Source organism: Octodon degus, unplaced genomic scaffold, assembly GCF_000260255.1.
Source record: "Octodon degus isolate 3935 unplaced genomic scaffold, OctDeg1.0 scaffold00070, whole genome shotgun sequence".
In the NCBI taxonomy this organism is placed as follows: domain Eukaryota; kingdom Metazoa; phylum Chordata; class Mammalia; order Rodentia; family Octodontidae; genus Octodon; species Octodon degus.
This window is the reverse complement of record NW_004524646.1, coordinates 10,723,046-10,745,608: the sequence shown is the minus strand read 5'-3', so window position 1 is coordinate 10,745,608 and position 22,563 is coordinate 10,723,046.

The window sequence follows — 22,563 nt, the reverse complement described above, 5'->3', positions numbered from 1 at the left end:
GAGTTGCTATGACAAAAAACTGCCGATGGGATAGCTTGCAACAGACATGTGTGTCGCTCACAGTTCTAGAAGCCCACCATCAAGCCATCGGCAGTTGGGGTGTCTGGGGTGCATTATGTGCCCCTGCGAAGGCACTTCTTGCTGCACACCTTCAGGGTGGAAGGTGCAAGCAGACCTTCTTGGGCCTGTTTCACAGGGGCACTGATCTCATTCAGGAAGGCAGAGATGGCCCGACGGACTGTCCTCCCAAAGACCTTACCCCTTCACTGTATTTCAGCTAACATCATGTGCAAGTGCTGGACAGTGATTATGCCTGCCCATGACTGATTCCAGTACATCAATGTGCATCAGCTCTGCGAGGCTCTGGAGTGGGACTGTGCGTCGTTTTTTGGTAGAACTGGGGGAAATTACCAGGTCCTCCTTTTTGCTCACCAAGCTTCTCACATCCAATGAGAAGGTGGGAAGGAGCGGCCAGGACTCAGATCCTGGCAGCGGAGCAGAGACACCCAGAGCACTGTCCAAGTCTCCTTGGGCCACTTTAGTGGGTCAGAAGAACAAGCCTGCTCTCTGTGCTGGAGCAGAGCAATCAAACACCACTGAGTGTCTGAGATAAGCCAGCATCGCAGAAGGAAGAGGTCACGATGGCCATGCAGAGTATGGAAATACAGCAGAAAACCTGCAGGGGCGGCCACCTCCAGGCTTAAAGTTCTGAAACAACCTGTATTAACGAAACAGGAAATGGCTGCTGCAGGAAAAGGGAGAAGACAGTTATTGGAAATTGAATGTTAAGAGTAACTAAAGACAATGGCTGAGTAGAAATGGTAAAAGATAAAGTCCAACGTACCTCCTACGCAGCTACTAAAAAAAGTAGCAAGCAAGCAAAAGATGATCTGTAGAGAATAAATCCAGGAAGGCTGATGTGTGAGTTTCTCGTGGCTTTTGTAACAAATTACAAGCACCAAGTGGCTTCAAACAACAGAAGTGCATCACCATAGAGTTCTGTAGACTCTGTAGCCGCACGTGTATGTCCCTGAGCTAAAAGCAAGGTGTTGGCAGCGCTGTGCCCCGTCTTAGAAATGCCAGGAGTGATCCATTTCCTTACCGTTCCCCTTTGAAGAGATTGCCTGTGTTTCTTGGTGCAGACTGCTCCTTCCAGCTCCCTGGGCAGGTGCAGCAGGCCCAGTCCTCCTCCTGTTTCATAACCATCACCTCTCCTTCCTCTTTCACCTTTCACTCTTATTTCCAGACTCTTATGATGACACTGGTTTCACCCTGCTGATCCAAGATCATCTTCTTATGTTAAGGGCAGCTGATTACCAACCTTAAGTCCACCTGTACCCTTGGTGTCCTGTGGCTATGCAACCTACCCCATCCACAGGTTCTGGGAGCTCAAAGATAAAAGTCTTTGGGGGCTGTGTTAGTGTGCTTTATGGGGGCACAGTAAAATACCTGGAGACTTGGAAAGGAAAGATGGCTCAAGGGCCTCGTATTGGAAGTGGTGTGGGTTGGTGAAGGCCTCCTGGTGAACAGTCAGCATTGGCTAGAGAGAGGGCCTGTGACCGGAGGAGGGAGGTCACTCCTGAAGAGAGGCGGCCGGGGAGTGATTCAGGAGTTCAGCTCCTCCTTGAGAAGATGTACTTGGCCCTAGGACAGCTTCCTACTCCTTCCTAAGTGCAGAGTCCCAGTGATACCTCCTATATCCTAAAGGCCTCCCCACTTGCTGAAGCCACAACACTCAACCAAACCTTGGGAGGACCACGGGAGCACACCCATGCCACATCAGGAGCTGTTATTCTGTTGGCTATAACTGATACGCAACTTACCAAGAAAAGAGAAAAAATAGAGGGACAAGGACTTAGTGAGGACACAGTAAGAGGTCTTCCTTCCAGGGGTGAAGGGTGCATGTGTAATTGGACTGAATATAATTTCCTAGAAGGGAGTGGAATCAGCAGAAAGGGGCCCATTTGTAGACTGACAACGTGACACTCAGAATGAAGAGAATAAAGCAGTTATCCTGGGTGAATGAGAAGCTAGAGAAAAAAAGGAAAAGGAAGAGAGTCTTTCAGGGCTGTGGGACTGAGCAAAGGTGGAGGCACTTAGAGGGTGGTGGGCAGGGGAGGCTGAGAGTCTTAGAAGAAGGAAGAAACAAAGATTGATTCATCTCCAGATCCTGTCTGTCTACGCAGCCTCAGGCTCAGTGAAGCATTCTACTTTATTAAAGTCCTCAGATCTGTGTGGCTATCATTTAGCTCTGTCACCCCAGGATGGTTCCGACTCACTGTCGAGTTGTGGAAAACAAGTAACCAAATTCAGTTACTAAGAATCCACGTGTGCTAACCCAGAGAGTGCTTTGAGATTTCAGCCAATTTCTCTCATATTCAGAAAGGCCAACCTGGACTGGTGTCCTTGAGAGGGAGTCCTGCTGCACTGAATTTTCTGCTATGGGTCTTCAGGAAGGTGCTAGAATAGTTTAGAAAGAGCCATGTTGCTTGGCACCATTTGGCAAAGATTGCAGCAAAGGAAAGACGGAGGCCTTCAGCTGAAAGTATGTAAATATTGCATCATTTTATTTTGTTTTATTTCTCATTTGTGCATTTGGTACAGGATCTCACTATGCAACTTGGACTCATAGTGGTCCTCCTGTTTTCAGCCTCCCCAGCACTGGGATTTCAGGTGTGTGCCACCACGCCTGGACTCGGTGGCTGGCTCAGCGTGTCTGGAGGTGGGGTCCAATATTGCTTTATTAAGTACCACACGGCTTCACTGAAGGAGCAGGGATGTTAGTCTGGGCTGAATTTCTGAGTTGACTATTTTCTTTGGGTTTTGTTTTCTTGACCTATTTATTCATATCATCTTTGGCTTTTCCCACCAGACAAACATTTATGGGGTTGCATAAGTGCCAGCGAGTGCAGCCAGCTTCAGTGACGGCTCTATGGTGGCTCCTTTCTGCATTTGGCTCAAGTGTCCCAGCTGGGTTCTGTGCACACAGTTCATGCCTAGATGGTTCGTCCCTCTCCTACCCACTTCCAGTCATAGTCTAGACCTGCCCAAGAGGTCCTTCCCTGGTCAGCTTTCCTGGCCCTGAGGCCCAGGCCAGCCTACATTAGCTGCTCCTTCTGGGTTACAAACTTCACAGATTATGAAACACCACACATAGATCAGCCCCACAATACTGCTTAAAAGTGGCAGAACTCTGCAGGAATAGCCCCATGTGACCCTCTATTTGTTCTTCAGGGTAAAGACGGGAGTGGGTAAGCCAGTGATCACCCTCTTAACACTCAGTTGCTCGGATGTGCCCATGTATTCCTGTCATCTAGAAATCTCTCTGGGGCTCCTTGTCATTAGATGAAACATGTGTTCAGCTTGGCATCCAAGTCTGTGTCAATCACCTTAATTTACCTTTTCAGTGACATTTCTAGGCCCATGCACTAGCATCCTACAACCTGGTCAAGCAGCATACGAGATATTTTCGGCTGTGATCATCCCCCTCCTTGTGCCACCGCCGGGTGCTTTGGACCTACGAGGCACTCCGGAAGAGCCCGTGCATCACGCTGAACATAACAGAGTTGTCACCCTGCTGAGCAGATCTAATTGCAGGTTTTCCTCACCTCTTGAGTTGCTATTGTCCGCCCACAGTGAAGGGAGTCAAGGGTTGCCTACGTGTGACAGAAATGTATCTAAGATCTTAGACTATAAGATGAGAGTGACAGAGAAAGTGCCTCGAGGACAAGAGAGCTCCTGTTCACAAAGACACTGCTCTTTGGTATTCTCTGAGCCCATGTGTCACGGTCTAATCACAGGCAGCTTGGGCAGTGGGACATTTGTGTCACCCTGGGAGAGTCTGTGGAACTTGGACTCAGTGGCTGCTGGAATCACTTCACTTTCCCTGCCAGAGCAGCCTGGGATTTCTCCTTTTTGCACTTAACCTGGATTTATTAACTATCCATTACCTACAGAGTTAGCAAGGGGTGCTGAAGAGAAGAACTAGAGGAGAAACCTGCCCTAATACTCACAGCATGACTGAGGCAATGGAGGGAGGAGTTTATCCTTGAAAACCTAAAGCAAATTGGGCCTGGAGCCAGGAAGAGTGTGAGTTCTTTGGAGCATGAGGCGCCATTCGTTCGCATGGGCACAGCACTGTCCGGACAGTCCTGGCCAGTGCAGCCAGAACAGGGACAGCTCCAGCTGGCCAACCCTGCAGTCTGGGGTGGCTTTCAGGTTCCTTCCAGTTGGGGCCTGTGAGAGGGGGTGTGGCAGGGCATGGGCACCAGCACTGAGAGTGTAGTATGCGGTGGTGACCACGGAACCAGAACGGTGCACTGAGCCGAGAAGAGGAGGAAGCACTTTCTGCAAACTATTACAGCCGTGGAATCTGTAGGACCTGGTGATGATTTTATGAGTGGCAGCTGAAACGGGGAGGTGCCCACAGGACTCCCAGGTGAAGCCATAGATGGGCGAGACTAAATGCGGCAGCCCAGGTTCATGCCGAGGTACTGGAGAAGCCTGCTTAATTCCGTTAGGAACGCAGTGAGGTAGGAGCTGGCCTTGTCCCTGTTTGAAGGTGAGGAAACCGAGGCATGGAGTGGTGAAATCATCCGCCTATGCACCCCTGAAAGCCAGAATGTTCGTCTTGATATTCTGACACGAACATCCACGCCCTGAGTACTGGCGTGCGGTCAAGCAGTGTGCGGCCGTGAGAAGTGGACAATGGAAACATAGGTGCTGGGCTTTCACCAGAAGAAAGATTCTTTCCTCACGGAAACCCAGGTCCACTCCCGGGTTTCTGCTGCGCGTCGCCTTACTGAGCTCCCTATGTACGGAGCTTGGAGCACGTGCCCTTGCTCCCTGCCCCTGCACGCACGCACGCACGCACTTGCACGTACAGAAAGTTCATGCACACCGCACACACGCCGCATGCCACCAGCCAGAAGAACTGATCTGTGGCCTGAAAACGTGATTTGTGACGTCCCAAATTGGTGCTCATAAGGGCAGGCAGGGCAGCGCCCCTCCACGGACGCTCCGGCGCATCGCCGACGAAGTCCTGGGTGCTCTAGAGATGCCGCAGCCGCATCTGGGTCTTCAGCTGGCCCCTGACCTGGGAGTGCACAGACGACTGTACACTTGCCGCTGCTTCTCGGCCCCTGAAGGGACGTGTCTGTGCACCCAGGGTGAGCTCAGGCCCTCTTGCACACAATTCCGTCGCTTGTCCTTCACACTGCCCATGTGCGGACTCGGGGGCCGTGCTCTAGGTGGAGAAGCCGGGTAAGGGAGCTTAAGGCGGCCAGATGAGGCTCACAGCCCTGAAGGGGGGAGCTTGCTCCACTGCTCCTTCCTGGGGTGACCCTGTCACCCTGCCCCGAGCCCGGCGCGCCGTTTCTCAGATCCGTCCTCGTGCTCCGTCTCTGCACTAGCCCGCCCTGCGCAGGCTCTCGCGCACCTGCGCCTGAGCAGCTTGCAGCCAGGCCGCAGCTGGAGGCTCCGAGTGCCCCTCGGCGTGGGGCTGGGTGAGGTGCCCACTTCTTGATTTTTCTCATACAAATGCCACTGGGCTATTTTGACCTCTTAAACCTCTGATTTTCTGTAGATTCTTGGGGTTTTAGGGTTCTTTTTTTTAAAACCCAGATCAGACAAAGGTTTTATACAGCAAAAGGGAACTGAGATTAGCAAAGGTGATTTGTTACAGCTATGTTGGATTAAAAAATACATAGTGAGAAAGAAAACCTCAACTCTTTACTCATATATTTATAAAAAAAAAAAAAGAAAAAGAAAAGAAAGAAAGAAAAGGAAAGAAACTTGGCTGATTGCAACTTGTTAGATCTGCTGCTTCTCCAGTTGTATTTAGGAAAAAAAAGTGGCTTTATATTCCCACCCACTGATTTCCAACCAAAACAGAACTTAGTTGCCTGCTGATCCTGCTGGCTTTTTAAATGAAAAACTTATTCTTTTTAAACTACTGGAAAATTATATTTAAAAATCAGCATAATTCCATTGCGTATTCTTCCTGGATTTCCCGACGAACGCGGGGTTGGCTGTGCATCACTCCGATGTGCTCCGTGCTCCGTGGCTGCAGTACAGATTTGATTGTCGACATCGGAGCTGACTGGGGTCTGCACGTGGCTCCGCCATGGAGGCCACTGCCGCGCGGCAATCAATGCGACTTGAATCAAGGTTGTCCTAACTTTTCACTTCTGATGGTAAGACACTTCGGTAGATTTTAGAAAAAGAAATGTTGTGCTCATTATGTCGTTTTATAATGCATGTATTTTTGTATGTGTATCCCAAACTTTAAAAAAAAATTTAAAGGGAAAAAACCCCAATAAAAACAATACATAATTTTAAGACAAGAGTACAGGAAATTAACAAAGGTTATTAGGTTGCTTATTGTTATCTTCAAAATAGTTGCTCAGATTACAAGATATAGGCAAGCAAAACTGATCAGACAATGTGAGTGTGAACTGTTCCTTTCAATGAACTAACAACTTAGCGAACTCTGGCTTGCAGGAACCAGCTGTTGTTTCGGCCACTAAGTTTGGGGCTTGTTTGTAAGACAGTAGAGAGCAACAGGGATGGCACAAAGCCAGCCAGAATTTGTGGCATGTGACATTCCACTTCCCTTACCCATCAACCCCAGCTACCTATGAAATGGGACTGGCCAGGTCCAGGTCCGTGCCTTCCCTTGGTCTTCCTCCCAGAGAGCGCAGATGTGTGGGACTCTCCAGCTCAGTGTCTTCCGATTCTCTGCACGCAGGTGGCAGCTCACACCACGGAGTCAGCTCTCAGGACCTAGACAAGTTCAGGTGTAGAATTTGGTTGTTGTACAGCAAGCAGGGGATTTAACTGAAGCAGCCCTGCAGTCAAGACCAGAAAAGGAAGGTGCAGATCAGCGCAGGGCTTCCTTAGCTCTGGGCTCCGGGAGGGACAAGGAGATGAGCAGAGTGATCAGGATTCCAGAAGACGACAGCCTCTGGGCACAGGGTTGCAGCAGATGCAGGTGAGAAGCAGGCGGGAGTTTTTGGGTTAAGTGCTAGAACTTTCCAGGTGTTATGAAGAACATTCTGTGAATGGTGACTCCTGCATAGTAGGATGCTAGATCTACAGGCTCGCTGCAGAGATGAATTAATAAATGGATGTCTGGTTGCAAAGAAAAATGGGACTGAACGATGTCCAGTGTCTTAACACTTGGGTCACAGGTGCTGAGCTCAGCTTTGCCTGGTCTCACTGAGTCATACTTAGGAGGCTGATACTTTGTTTTTTTCTATTTTTCTCAGAGGTGGAAACTGGAGTTGATCAGGTGAAAGGTTACTTGCCCAAGGACGCATGGGATTATATTGAAAGAGCTTGCATTTGAATCCAAGTCTTTGGACTTGGGCATCTGGCTGGCCTGCCTCATGCCCGAGATAGGGAGGCAGCACAGAGGCCAGTACTGGGCAGAGTTGTGCCTTCCATTCCATCCTGGTGCAGGCATTCACTCAGGAAGAATCCACACAAGCCTTTGTTAGCATGCAACTATAGCCAGTAGCATTGTAGGGATGAGTTGGAGAGTATCAACAGGATTCACGGAAGATTCCTGAAATAGCACTGGGTCACCATTCTAAAAATCTCAGGGTTTTTGTTATTTGTTCATTCATTGGACAAAATTCCAGGAGAAGTAGTCCTCTGGCAGACTCAGTGCTCATGCCAGAGATACGCAATCTATGCTCCCAGCCTGAAGCTGGGATTGCATGGAATGCGTCCTGGGGCAAGGGGGCTGCCAGGTGGTGTGCATGTGTGGGGTGATGGTGGAATATGGCACAACTGGCTATGGAGTCTTGGAAGAACTAGGGGGCATCACAGCAGGAGAGACCAGATCATTAAGATGCCAGGGCCAGCATTAGGGCTTATTTGGGAAACCCCATGTAAGAACCTGCATTGCACATTAATGCCATCCTTCTATATGGAGGCTCCACTGCCCCTGGTGGGCAGGGAGGCCAGAGAGGACAACGCTCTTGCCAATCACACTCTGACAAAGGCTCAGGTACCTGCGAGAAGCATCCAGGGCGGTGGGGGGTGTCTGCAAACCTGGGGGAGTGCGGTATGCCTGGATGAAATTTGAACAGCATTTGCTTTTAACAATTCTATCTTCATTGTTATCTCCTCAAAAACAAACAATTGCACAGTCAGCTCTGGAAAGACAGGTAATAATATGCAATTCTTTGACTGTCCTCCGTAACCTTTTCTATTTTCTCACATGTCCTTAGAAAGACAGATAGAGCTACAGATGATTATCAGGTAAGGAGAGAAAAAGATAAGCAAACACAAAGTAATAATATAGCTCTCTGAAATCATTGGTTGTTTCCCTGCCGAGGCTGAGCACTCCAATAAGCCATTACTTAATGTCTTATTCTGCTTCTTAATAAAAATCTCCCGAAGGTGGGTGTTTTCTCCCTCACCCTTGGCTCCACTGTGAATAAGCTCTGGGAAGCAGAGTATTTCTCTACGTGTACTCTCCGCTGTTCCTGTTTCTCCCCACCTCCCAGGCCACCCAAGCTCCCTCCCTGGTGGACCTGTGGGAGCGGGGTCCCACAGCTTCTCCGCGGCAGACACCTCACATCCCGTGATTTCCCTCATCCCTTGGATCACAGTCTTGGTTTCTACCTCTGCACCTTTACCTAAGGGATTCATGCCCTTCCCGCTGTGCTGGTACCATTGCGGGCACCGCTGGGAATGGGGACCAGGACCGCAGAGCAAGGCCAGCTTGAGTGCCAGCGCTACTCTGTCATCTGTCCCCCAGGGGTTACCAAGCCATTTGGTGGATGCCTTGGAACCACAGGCCCCTCGCACAGTCTGTGCAGGAAGTTTGTGACACAGACGGATCTCTAGAGCCCACCTCTTCGAGATCCAGCAGCAGGCCAAGGGCGCGGTCCACGCTGCTTCCCCTCCTGGGAGATGCGCTTGGCGCTTGCGCGCTGCGGGACGCAGGCGCGGTCTCGCGGAGCTGAGCTAATGGCTGCTTCCACAGAACTGCGCTGATTTCTGTGGCTTTCAGGAACTTGGCAGTAGTGGCCTCGGGCTGCTGCCCTCTTCCTCTGTGTCTGAGTTCTGCTCTCCAGAGGGACTCCTTGGCCAGGAACCGCTCTGCTTCTGCTCAGCCCTCAGCACCTAGCCTAGGTGTGATCAGCGGGTCAACACCGCAGCGTTGGTTTGGGCAGATTGCAGATAAAATTCACAGCAGCCTGTTAAATTGGAACTGCAGTAAATACCGGGTGCTTTTTTCATGCAACTATGTCCTCAACATGGTATGGGGTACACTCGGGTGAAAACCTGGTGGTTTATCTGATTCGTGGGCACTCTTCTCCTTGTGAAATCTGCCACCCCAGCCAGGTTCCTATCACAGTCACACATTGTCCTGGGGCTGTCTCTGCTCCCCCTCTTGTCTGCAGCCCCCACTGACTCCCAGCTCTTGGGCTGGCCTCTCCCCAGGGCCATGACCGCTGTCCTCTGGCCATTGTCCTTCTCCTGCTAGTTCTTGTGCAGAGAGATTTCTCCACAGCCCAGGCCTACCCAGCTCACAACTCTGCTCATAGGCTGCACAATAAATTGGCATTTTTCTAGTGCTCATGAGAGTCTCACCCGCAGCTGTGATTTCATGCCCTTCCCATCTTCCTTTTCCTTGTCCTGGATGCTCTGCAGATGCCCTGAGCTCCTGCTCTCCTATACATGGATTTACAAATCCTACATCCTCTCACCTGAGAGCACCTGGTGTCCCACATCTCTCTCGCACCTGCATCACACCACCTCAGGAAGGTTCCTTCCTGATGCTCCTCCTAACAGCCTGCACACAGCCTCTGCCCTGTGCCGCCAGCCGGCTTCCCATATTTAGTATTGTTTATCGGCATTTGATGTATCATGTGTGCCTCTTGCATTGATTTGTGGACCGTCTTCGCTGTTGCCACTCCCACAGAAGCAGGGACTCCAGCTGTTTTGCATTCTCCTGAATTCCCATGGTCCCATATCGAGTCTGGGATTGAAAAAGTACTTAATAAATATTAATCAATTAAATGAGGGAGCAAATGCTTATTAATGGGAAGCCCTCAGGTGTCCAGGTTCCTCTGTCCAATCTCTAATGTCTAGCATGAGACCAAATCATAGTTGGGCCTTCCTGGCTTCCCAGGGCTGAGTCTGGGTGGGTGCCCAGCAGGATCTCAAACTAAAGTGTTGAACCTGCCTCTGGTTCTTGGCCACAGAGCGCAAGGTCGTGATGAGCATGACCTTGGAAATCCATCAGGATGTTAGGAGGTTTGAACGCCGCTAGTGGAAAAGAAATCAAATTAAAGAAAATAAAATTACAGCCTTGGAAAACTCGGCGTTGAATGTTACACACATCCTTAATAGATCCTGACTTTGAGCTTTCTCTCCAGAGTATCAAAAGTTCAGAGCTTCTGTTTCTTGAGAAAAAAAACCCATATGGACAAAGAACACAATCAGTGTCTCTAATTAGGAGCAGGACAGGCACAGACAGGATGCTGGTGTAGTGCGTGACACAGCTAGCAGCACTGGGGACACAAGTGCGCCAGCCTTTCTGCCCTCGGTGGGGGCGGGAAGTTTGAGTCACACAAATGTCTGCTTATTAGGAACAGGATGGCGCAGCCCTCCACCAAGAGGCAAAGACACCCCCAGGAGTGGACACTCGTATTTATGAAAGTCCTCTGCAAATTACTGGAGCTGACCCCTTCGCCTTATCAAGCAAATTTCGACGAATGTGTGATTGGGTCTTTGGCCTTGAAGCACTGATAGTTTTCGCTGGCATTATCCAAGAGAGCTCTTGGCAGTGGAGCCGCGCTCTATCTGGGATCTGTGGTGAACAGCCATGAGCCTCATGTGGCTACTGAGACGAAACACAGTTCATAGCACCAAGGAGCTGGATTTTAAGCTGTACGCAACAGTCATTAATCTCCTTTGAAGTGCCACATGTGCCCAGTGGCATTGGGTGCCATAGCATAACGCTGAGCTAAACTTAGAAAGGATGTGATGGTGATGGGTGGCTTGACCTGGCAAAGTGGGTGAGCTCCCAAGGGCCTGGAACGAGGAACACGAATGTACTTCCTCCAGCAATGCTCATGGCATTTTACCTCTAAAGTGGGGGCGGTGGCCATGGCTGCTATGTGGGGGTCCAAGTAACCAAGGAGTGAAGATGGGCAGGCAGGGGGATGGCACCTGAGTGTTCCGGTTCCCACTCAGATGTGCCCCCAAAGCCTCCTGTGCTCATCAGTGGGGACTCGGGAGGAGCAATCACATCGTGTGGGCACGATAATTGCAGCAGATTTGCCCACTGGCAGGTTTAGAGCGATACGTGATGCCAGGAGCTACTGTCTGGGGGAGGAGAGTCCCTGGGCATGGCTAGCCAGGGTCTCCTTTCTCCCCCTGCTTCCTTCTAGCCTTCCTGGAGCTGTTTCCCCTCTGCCAGGCCCCTTGCCTTGGATCCACCTGACTGTGGACCGAAACCTCTATGAACCGCGAGCCCAAATAAACCCTCCTCCTTTCAGCTGTGAGTATCGGGCATCAGGTCTCAGCAATGAGAAAGTGGCGCAGGACCAGGCATGGTCAGCCCTTTGTAAGTACCATGAATAACTGGAGCAATTACTTACAGAGGTGGGGGGCCAAGAGATGGGCTATGTGTTTATTCTACCTCCTTGTGTGATCGAGAAGCTCATTTCTGGGTTCTCATTAACTCAACACATGGTATCGTAAAGCAGATAAGAGGAGTACAGGCATGCACACAGTGCTGCCTCTGTCCTCCAGGGGCTGACGGTCCACAGCCACGGCCAGCACGTTAACGGAGCACTGTGGCTTGTGCATCTAGTTGTTCAGAAGCCACTGAAGACCCACCACGTGTCCGCTCTGACTGCGTCTCTGGGAATTCACTTGTGAATAAGACAAGACAGATCACGATCATCAATCAATCAATCAATCAACCAATCAATCTAATGGCAGTGGCAGGTGATCAATCAAGAGTTAAGGATGACATAAAAAGCATTAAAGAACGAGAGTGTGCTGGAGGCTGAGCAGTCTGTGGAAACCACTCTGAGAATCAAGGTCCATGCTGAAAAATCAGCGATGAGTTCTCTGCCATCACAAATTATAAGGAGAGTATCCAGGCGGACAGTGGTGACCCAGGACACAGACCAGTCAAGGTGGAGCCGGAACAGGGAGGGCACCAGGAGGTGGCAAGGGAGCGAGGGCATTCCAGTGAAATCCGGGGTTGGGAGCAGGGCGTGCCCAGGATCAGATGTGAGCACGCGGGCAGGAGAGGGACCCTCATGACGTTGGGAGCAGGGCGTGCCCAGGATCAGATGTGAGCACGCGGGCAGGAGAGGGACCCTCATAGCGCTGCTGGACTGTGGCAGCAGCGCTCTGGTCAGCGCTCTGGTCAGTGCTGCTGGCAGGCACGGGAAGACGGGGAAGAAAGGCGCGGAGGCAGGAGTGCCGGGGGCCTGCTTGGCGTCTTCTGCTAAGTTCTGTGGACTTAGTAGATATCGCGGTGTAGGCAGAGCGGTGTTATTTCAGAAGCAGCCAGGTTTTAGGTGCAAGGAGGAGGAAAGTGTTTTCAACAGGGGATATGGAATCGGCTGGGTTAATCAAGGGCACGGGAGTGAAGCAGCTTAGGAGGTCTGGCTTCCTGTGGCCGGGAGGCGATGGGAGACACAATACTTCGCAAATGAGCTCCAGAGACCAGGAAGTACTAGGAGCAGAGGCAGGGGAACAGCGAGGTTCTGAGAGCTATCCTGGTTTGTCTTATTTACAACTAAATTCTTAACTAAATTCCCAGTTATTTGATGCCTTCTAGTGCTCGGTATACCAAAGCGCCCAGTGAAGGATGCGTGGTAGTGGAAGCCTTGCTGCATCTGTGGTCATGAGCAGACGCCTGAACAGGTCCTCCTGGGGCACCTAGTTCAGTTTCCATCCTGTTGCTGAAGCAAAATACACAAGGCTGATGTTACAGTTTCTATCTAGACACCCCTACGAGAGCTGATGTGCTCATGGTGTGGAGGTGGACGGATCACGGGTGTGTGATAGCGCTGGATTTATCTGCTGGTGAGGCTGTAGCTGGGTGTGACATTGGAAGGCAAGGCCTGGTTGGCGGAGGTGGCCCCGGGGCCGTGGCATGGAAGGGTCCCCTCCCCCTGTCCTTTGCTGTCTTGCTGCTTCCTGCCACTATGCCACGGGCTGTTTCCTCTGCGAGGCCCCTCTGCCATGCCACCATGCCTAGGAGCCAACTGAGCATGGACTGAAACCTCTGCAAAGCCAGAGCTGAAGTAAACCCCTCCTACTTTACACCTCTCCTCTAGGCTTCAGCTGTTTTGTTCCAGTAACAAAAGAAGTTACTATGGCAGCTGAGAATTTTGTAAAGGAGGCTTGTAGAACTCACAGTTTTAGGGGTCCAAGAGTGTAGCGCTCACATCTGCTGAGCTCTGGAAGGTCCCTGTGTCTGTGTTACATGACAGTAGGTAGATTCCAGTTAAATCCGGGCTTGGAACCAGGGCACGCACAGGATCAGATGTGATCCTGCAGGTGGCATCATGGGCATGGGGGAGGGAAAGTTTACTTGATGAGACAGGAAACCAGACAAGGGGGAGGGTAAGCCTTGCTGCAGAATGACAACTTGCAGGGACTGTCCAGCATCTCACGAGAACGACGCCAGTCTGTCCCGAGGACAGTAGTCCCAGTGACCTGACCTCTTCCCATGAGACTCCACCTGTTCAAGGTTCCACCACCCTGACCTCATCACCCTGAAGATCAAGCTTGCAACCACACAGGCCTGGGGGCCAATTGCATCCAAGCCACTGCACCATCTTTGACCATAAAGGCTTCCTGAGATCTTCTTTGTGTAAGAAGTCTGTGTTTCCAAGGACCTATGTGTACTATATAAAAAATTCAAACAAAAATCAAAACATTTGTTCTCGTGCATGAAGTTAAATGATGATTTAGTGCATTTTTGTCCTCACAATTAACCTGTTATTTTCTTCTATGTCAACAACCTCTTGTTGCCCAGAGGGACTGCTGTGACTAAACAATGTTACAAAGTGGAGCATATTCTTCATTTTGAACATTTCTCTTCCCCCATCGTATTTCAAGCCTTTCTCCATGGCCACGCTAGGTCGAGATCCTCCACAATTCTGCTTCCTGGGACTGAAGTTCTTAGTTTCCTATATTTACATGAAAGGGTACTTATCTGAAAATTACCCTTCCACTTACATTAAAGTTGTTTCTATTTTAGTTTATTTTACCTGATTATAGAATCATTATCTAATCTTTGAGGCCGATTCAGAATGCAAAGTATAGAGAACAAAACACTTCCCATCATCCCTCAACACGAAGTCATCAGATTTCACTGAGTTCAGGGGCGGCATCATACAATTTAAAAAATATTTTTGAAAAATCATTGTGCAAACATGAAAATTGAGACAGCATCGAGAGTATGGTGAAAGCAAGTCTCTCTTCCTCTCGACTCCAGCCTGGTCACCTGTGTTACAATTTCTCTTTAAATGTCTTGGACCCTCCCGCTGCATTGTAGAGCACATAGCCATAGATCTAGATTTCCATGTGCTTCTAGGGGGGACTTTGGGGAGTGACGGGTCATGGGCTTGTGACACTGGGTTCATTCACTAGTGAGCTGATAGCTGGGCGTGGCACTGGAGGTTGAGGTCAGGTGAGAGGAGGCGAGTCACTGGGTGTGTGGACTGGATGGTCCGTCTCCCTCCGCCTCCCTTGATCGCTCCCTGCGTCCTGCCTACCCTGCCACCGACTGCTCCTCCTGTGCCAGCCACCCTGCTCTGGAGCCATCTGACTAAGAATGGAAACCGCTGCTATACACTGTGAGCCGGTATAAGCTTCTCCTTCTGCCTATAGGTACAGGTCATTTCATTCACCAACAAGAAAATAGCAAGGACAGTATATCTTGCTATTCTTGTTTCTATATATTTGGGTACCTTTCGTGCATGTTTTTTACCTTGCTTTTTCTCCCCCTCAGTATTGGAGACCATCTTGAACTGAACATTTGGACTTACTTAATTCTTAAATAACTATGACATTCTAATGCCTGGAAATAGGGCAATGCCACTCACCTTCATTCAGAAAGTACCCATAATTAACAAATTACCTCAATTTTCTGACATTGTTTCTATGGAGAAGAGCACTATTGATGTAAGTGTCATCCTTCAGAGGCTATCTGCTTTTTCCTCGGTATGCGCTCAAGGTTTATATTTTGTCTGTGATGGAGTTCCATTTGCTAACGAGGTATTCACACGTGGACTTCTGCTTATATTGCTTGGAAGTCTGGTTACATTTTCTGTCTAGAGACTCATATATTTGCTCATGTTTGGAGGATATTTTCCATGGAATGAGGCTGGAACCCAGAGCTTTGCACATACTAGCTGCTAAATGAGTTCTCTTCCAATGAGCTGTGCCACCAGCCTGGAGACTTTTCATCTATTTGCTCTTTAAATATTTTTCCTCACCACCCCTGCTCTGCAGAACTCTGGTGGCACAGGCGCTGGGGCTCATGTGAACATGCACAGTCCTGCTGAATGGAGATTTTAAATGCTTTTCTGAGTCCTTGCCTTAGGGTGGCCTCCTTCACATCTCAGGGCTCCTGTGGCAGAACGTGGTGCCTCTTCACACTGTCCCCACCCCGTGGAAGCTGAAGGTGAGGAAGGTGAAGTGTGAGCCCTAGACTTGAGACTCTGGGTTCAGTGCCTTGGGCACATGGGGCACACCGTATTCTGGGATGGCTTCTCAGAACTTCCCTGAGGGCAAAGAAGGTGAGGCAGGCATTCGCTGGCCAGAAAGGCACAGCCTGCTGAGAGGAGGTAGTACTCGCTCCCTCCCTCCCTGCACTGGCGCACACCTGGGATATTTCCAATTCTTCCTTCAAAAACCTGCTGCCCTGGGAGCTGGGGAGATAGCTCAGTAGAATAAGTGCTTGCCTGGCAAGTGCAGGGTCCTGAGTTCAATGCCCAGTACCACAAAACAAACAAACAAACAAAAAAAAAAACCTGCTACCCTGTGGAGCAGTAGAAAGTGGGCAGCAAGCATGTGCCGTACCCACAGTTGGCTCGGGACACTTACCACTGGTGACCCTGATTCCTTTCTTCCCTCTGTCTGCTGGGTGGTGACTCTCCATGGCCAGCTTGGGGGTTGTGTGTTGAAGAAGTTCTGAATCTGGGCACACTCCACGGGGCCCCTGCTCTCCTGGACAGCACTTGGTGTGATTGAACAACCAACTTCCATTGTGCTGAGTCCCTGGAAGCTGAAGGCTTAGCTGTATAGCAGTAAAATAGGTGCCTGCTTTCCTTACCCTTGTGGGCCAATGCCCTTAAATGTGACCTCGCTGTCACAGGAGTGGCGTCTCAGGCAAAGGCAGGTTTGAGCCACCATGTCTCAGTAGCCTTTCTCAGGTTTGCTTTCTCTCCCCACTCTGGCATTCAGAGAGCTCTCCCATTTTTATTTTTGAATGCATAAATTTATTTGTTTGTTTTTAAAATAGCTTTACTACCATTTCCATGGATTGGGTGCAGGGAGCAGAGGCTGAATTTGTGCTTAGACTACCGTCTTCAAACTGCTTTAATGTGCTGCTGGATTCTATTTGCTAATATTTTATTTAGGATTTTCCATCAATATTCATATGTGAGATTGGTCTGTAGTTTTATTACATCCTCTCTGTTAGGACTTAAAATCAGGGCTCTCCTGGCTTCACAAAAGGAATCCAGAAGCCTCTTCTTTCTCTGTGTTCCTCGTGTGTCCAAGAGGGGAGACAGAACCTGTTCCTCAAAGATAGGGAGACATCTACCCGCAGAGCCATCTCTGCCAGCATTTTTGGAAGCAGAGCTTTACAAAAGAGGTTTCCTCCTCTTCAAGGACCGTGCTGCTGTCCAGGGACCTGGGCCTCCAGGAATAGCCAGTCTGCTGGAGGTTTCTTAGAAGAGCATTGATTTCATTAAGAATTTCAAATGTATTTGCTTAGCCTAAGCACACCGGAATGGAAGGTCATTCTCATTGTTCTCGTATGCTTTCTTTTTCATTCATTTTTATTTTCAATGCCCATATGTTCACTTAGGTGCTCATGTTTTTGGAAAGCTCTGTCCCTGGCTAGCACACCCAAGCTTTGAAAAAGTTCTTTTTCTGTATGGCTGGCTCAGCCCACCCTGGAGGCAGGGCAGGTGTGGCTTGCCGTGCCGGGATCGACTGCTGAGCTATCTCACAGGCCCAAAAGTTCTTTGTTTTTTTGGGGTGTGCATATTCTTTTTCTCTTTCCGAATTTGTTACTTTCTCTTCTTATCTTCTCATTCCTTTTAACTATTTCCGCTTCCCCTTGGCTTCCTGCATTGATCTTTCTCTTCTTTGCTCGAATGCTCCTTCTATTATTGCTAATAGTATAAAGTCTCTAATGAGTCCTTTCTTCATGAAAGTGCCTTCACCAAAAGGGTCTGGGGTAGGCGCTCAGCATCTGTGTACCGGAATCCTCCACAATCAAGTTATCGCAGCCTTCGCAGCTGAAACTCAGTCCCACTAATGGGACTTGCCCCCTGAGGTGGACACCTCTGGAAGCAAGCTTTCTTTGAATCAGACAGGTCCGAAGAAGGATCTACTTGGTTTTTAGCCTTTCAAGGGATTTAAGATGCATGGTGGGGGCTCCACGTGGTCACTGGGACAAGAGGGCCTTCTCTGCTTGTGGAATTCAAAGGAAGAGATCCCTAGGCAGCAGGCTACTTTACAGCCACGGCTCTGTGAATCTTTCTCATGCAGGGCAGCAGCGAGGCCCCTTGGCTGGTGGCACTGTGAACTGACTTGTCACGCGCCTCTCCTTCCCATGCCTGTGTGACCGGGGCGGGAAGCTTCTGTTGTGGCCACTCTGAGTCCGACCGCTGCGGAGCATACATGTGCACGCTACGTGTTACTGTATGGAAAGCACCCCATTACCACAGAGTAGCGCCTCGTGCTATCGAGTCTGTCTGTGTTTTAGCCACCCCTCCTAGCTGGAAGCCCTTTTTACTTGGACAGGATTATAGGTTCACATTTTTATTTCATTGAAAGTTTTACTCTCGGGGCTGAAAGTGATGCTGGAAGTCTCCTAACACTTGATGTCACTTTTTTATGCTGTGTCTTACGTTTCTACTCCTAGTTAGCTCATTTGCTGCTGTTTTAATTTTTGCATACATTTCAGCACATCGTGTGCGTGCATGCGTGCGGGTACGTGTTGGACAGGAGGGTTGCATTTTCCTATAATCATTTCTAGGTTCTAATGTGTGCCTTCACTTCTCCTGTAGCTGTGCTGTAGCTGTGACTCTGCGGCACACGACCGGCCCCTTCTGTAGACTTACTGACCCTCACCGGAAGTGCAAACACAGGGCTCTTGACTTCTCTCCCTGCCCCTTGCTCACCCCTCCTCCCTAAACCATGCAGCTCTGTTACATTCCTATTTCCATTTCTTCACATGAATGCTTTACGTATTAACGCGATTTCTAACCTTTTATGTATTTGTCAGCTTTAGCATTCTATGTGGTCTGTATATAGTGATTTTCTTTTGTGTATGTGTGTGTTTCATTTTTTAATAATTTATTTTTTGAGACACATTCCTGCTGTATAGTTCAACTTGCTCTGTAGCCTAGGCTGGCCTTGAAATCATAGCAGTCCTCCTGCCTCAGCCTCCTCAGTGCTGGACTTACAGGTGCGAGCCACCAAGTCTGGCTGCGAGGCATGTGTTAGACTCATCTCCCAGGCCTTTGTGTTTTAGGGCACCTAGGGCCATGCAGGGCTATATATTGATTTTCAAACTATCATAATAAAAGATGATGAGATCAGTGTTCCTGTAATCTCTCTTCTCTTCTGACTTCTGCACCCTACCTTTGATAGTTTCAGTGTCATGGGTAGGAAAATGTAACTTCTCTTTGATAGGAAATATTCTCTAGTGTCATGTAGTATTCATTTAAATTAATTCATTAAACCAATATAATAGCTATCAAGTCCTTTATAGTATCTTCTTTCGAGGTATCTAGATCAGCCAGTGTAATTTTTTCCCTTTCCTTTAACAAGAGCTCAGGGTTGGCTTGGGATGTGGTAGAGAATTTATTTGCCTGGCATGCGTGAGGATCTAGGATTCATCCTTGCACTGCAGGGACTAGCAAGGAAACTCACTTGTCTGACTGTTACTATTTAAAAAGAGCACTTTGTTTCCTTACTCCGAAAGAACACTTGGACAGGGTATAAAATGATTGCATTACAGATTTCTTGAGGACGCTGAGGCACCCTTCCACTGCTGCCTAGCACTGCATGTTCAGGGGGAAGCGTAAAGGCAGGCCGATCTTCTTTACTAATCAGTCAGTTTACTTTTTCCCCCAGCAATAAGGTTTTATCTTTATTTTTGAGGTTAAATACCTGTTATAACGTAATTCTCTGCTTTGGTTATGCCTGAGCTTTGCTAGGAACTGTTGGTCTTTTCAATCTGTACATTCAACTTTTTATTTCAAAAATGTTTTGTTGTCTCTTGGTCTTTAATAATTTTGATGTTCTATTTGTCCTGCTAATTAATTATAGTCACTGGTTTTGCATATTTTGCATTTCTCTGTCATTTGTCACTTCTATCCTTTTACTGTCTACACTTTTATAAACTTTTTGATGTTTTCCCATGTTAGTTCATCAGTTTCCTCCAGCCCCTCCTTCGTCTCCCATGTCTGCGTCAGAGTGCAACTGTGACTTGAGACTTCCAGTGTGACATTTGCTTGCAAAATATATTTATTTTCTTTACTGGTATATGTTGACCTTTGGCAATTTAAAAAACATTTATTCCTTGGCCTCCCTCTCCCCATATTGGAATCCTTGTATTTCTGCTTTGCCATCTGATTCCATGGGGCCATCTCAGGAGCACTGAACCGTGAATGTGACACTTCACCGGGGCACGATTGAATGGGGCTCATGATTGCCCTGCCGGAAAGTGGACCTCTTCCGAGGCTGCTCCTTGTCTGCCTCTGCTTTGTCCTGTTCCTTCCACTTCCCTTCTGGGATTTGGGGGAGTGTCTTACTGAGCTTCTGTCTTGGGTTTCCCTTCTCATTTGAAGAGTGAGTTTCCTTCGGCTTGAGCGACCTGCTGCTGGTGTGTGGGTGAAAAGGGCCAGGCAGGGAGGCCCCTTTGCGGCAGCCTGCAGCCCAGGGAAGGTGGAGTGCTACTTCTGGCTGGTGCTTCTCCCTTCTGTTTGCACCCTCCCCTCCTCTTACTCCTTCTTTTTCTTTGGGGTACCAGGACTGAACCCAGGGTGGTCGACCACTCATCTTCATCCCCAGCCCTGTGTACTCTTTTTATGTTGAGACAGGGTCTCACTAAGCGGCCCAGGCTGAGTTTGAACTTGCAGTCTTGCCTCAGCCTCTTGGGTAGCTGCGAGTACAGGTGTGGAGCTCCACTCCAGCAGTCTTCTTGCATTTGGAGGAGTCTGTGGTCTTCTAGGTTTGCCAAAGTAGGTATCCTGGCAAAGCTTCCTGTTTACAGACTTGATTCTAAAGTGTCTCTCCTGATTTTATGAAAGATAAGATTTGTGGTTTTTCCTTGTTCGTTCTCTTTCATTGTCCCTGTTTAAGTTTGCTTCAGCAAGAGCCTGGGATCAAAAGCCTAGTAGCTATATCCTTTCAAGATAGCATACTCTGAATGCATGTTCAATCAATCCTATGACAATTTATATTGTTTCAAATCTTGTACTTTAACTTGAGGTAGAATCTTATAAAATTTATAGCTATATCTGCAGTTATTTCTTTGTGGCAGACATCTACATAAAATTATTAAGTAAAGAACATGAGCATTTTTAAGACTCCTGACTTAGATATAACAAATTAAACCTGCTGATTATTTTACAAATATCATTGTCCATTTATTTATTTGCATGTGGATTTGATATTTAGAAATTAAATGCTTCTTTCTCTTGCATGTTGTAATTTTTATCCATATTCCCTGTCCATTTATCCATGCAAATAATTATATTTTTATCAATTTGAATTTTTTAAAAATAAGAACAGCAATATGTTCATCATAGTGATTAAAATAATGCTTTTTATTTTACTTTTCTAGGTGACGTATTTCACTTTGGATTTTAAAAAACTCTGTGTTGAAATTGATTTTTAAATTTTTGTTGATTTTTATTTGTTTTTAATCTATTTTTCCTTATTCAGAGATTGTATATGGTTCTTTTAGCTTAGATATTTATTTATTTATTTATTTTTCTCTTTTTGAGGCCAGGTCTCACCTGTTCCTAGCAGCCTAAAGTGGGCCTAGGCTTGCAGCCACCTGCCTCGGCCTCCCAAGCGAGTGCTGTGATTGTAGGTTTGTCCCACTGTAACCAGGAAAAAAAAGGGCTCATACTTGATTTGACATAAACTTTATTGTCTGTTTAATTTTGCACCATACTTACTACATTATGCATGTAACCTTGTTGTCACTGACGTCATCACAGGACTTTTTTTTTTTTTGCCCTGCAACAATCCTGTGAGGGGATCAATCATCATTTTGACCTCTTCACTGGCTGAATAGATTTTTTCTAGGGGTTCTGCTATTTTAGAGTGTTTGCAATGAACACAGCCTTCTAAATAAACACTTAGAGTAGTTCACATGATTTAGTCCCTATGGGAAGGGTGATCCGTGCAGCTACACTTGCGCAGTTCTTGGAAGCAGACGACTCTGATCTGATGGCTGTCTCTCTTCCGGATGCGGTAGGGGAGTGACCTGGAGAACACGACGGAGGAGCGCTGGGTCGTGAAGCCCACTGCTAGTGCCCTGTGGCTCTAGAGGGCCAGGTCTGTCCTCGTGTTGCGGTCTTTCATTATCTCACCTATAGAGAAAATGTGGACCCAAAGTGGCAGCTGGAGAGTGGGCGTGGCCGTTTCCTGTCGGCACCGGATGTCCCCGCCCTGCTCACTGCCTCTGAAGGGTGGAAGCATTTTTGATCCGGGCCCTCAGGGCGGCAACTGTGTAGCTCAGAGGTGGCACCTCTGGCACCGAGAGCCAGCTCCTTCCATGCACGCAAATGCATTTGGAAAATCTCTTGAGAATGTAGATGCTATGCAAGGAATCTTTGCACGCTCCCTTTTGCAGTTTTGTGAGGCAAACCCCCAAGATTTTGGCCTGACTTTAATCAAATATTTACGCTGCCCTCATTAGTCTCCGGTCCAAGGAGTCAAGGCTCTGATTTGGGCTCCCGAGCGGTGCGGGAGATTTGCAAGGTGGTGTCATATTCTATGCACTGTTTGTACAGATCAGATATGCATGTGCTGGTTTTGCAGGCTGATGTCGGCAGCGCTGCTGTTATTTACTGGGACGGTGCTAATGAGGTGCAGCAGGAGCCCCGCTGGGGATCTGGGGAGCATCTGGGCTGTGGGGGGCCCAGGGAGGCCGCCCTGTGGTACGTGGGGCATCAGGGATGTGAGAAGGAGTCCCTGTCACCGCATCACCTGGCGGGGCTGGCTGGGGTGTGATAACGAGGTGCTACGCACCCCCAGCCGGAGGAGGAGGAGGAGGAGGAGGAGGAGGAGGAGGAGGAGGAGGAGGAG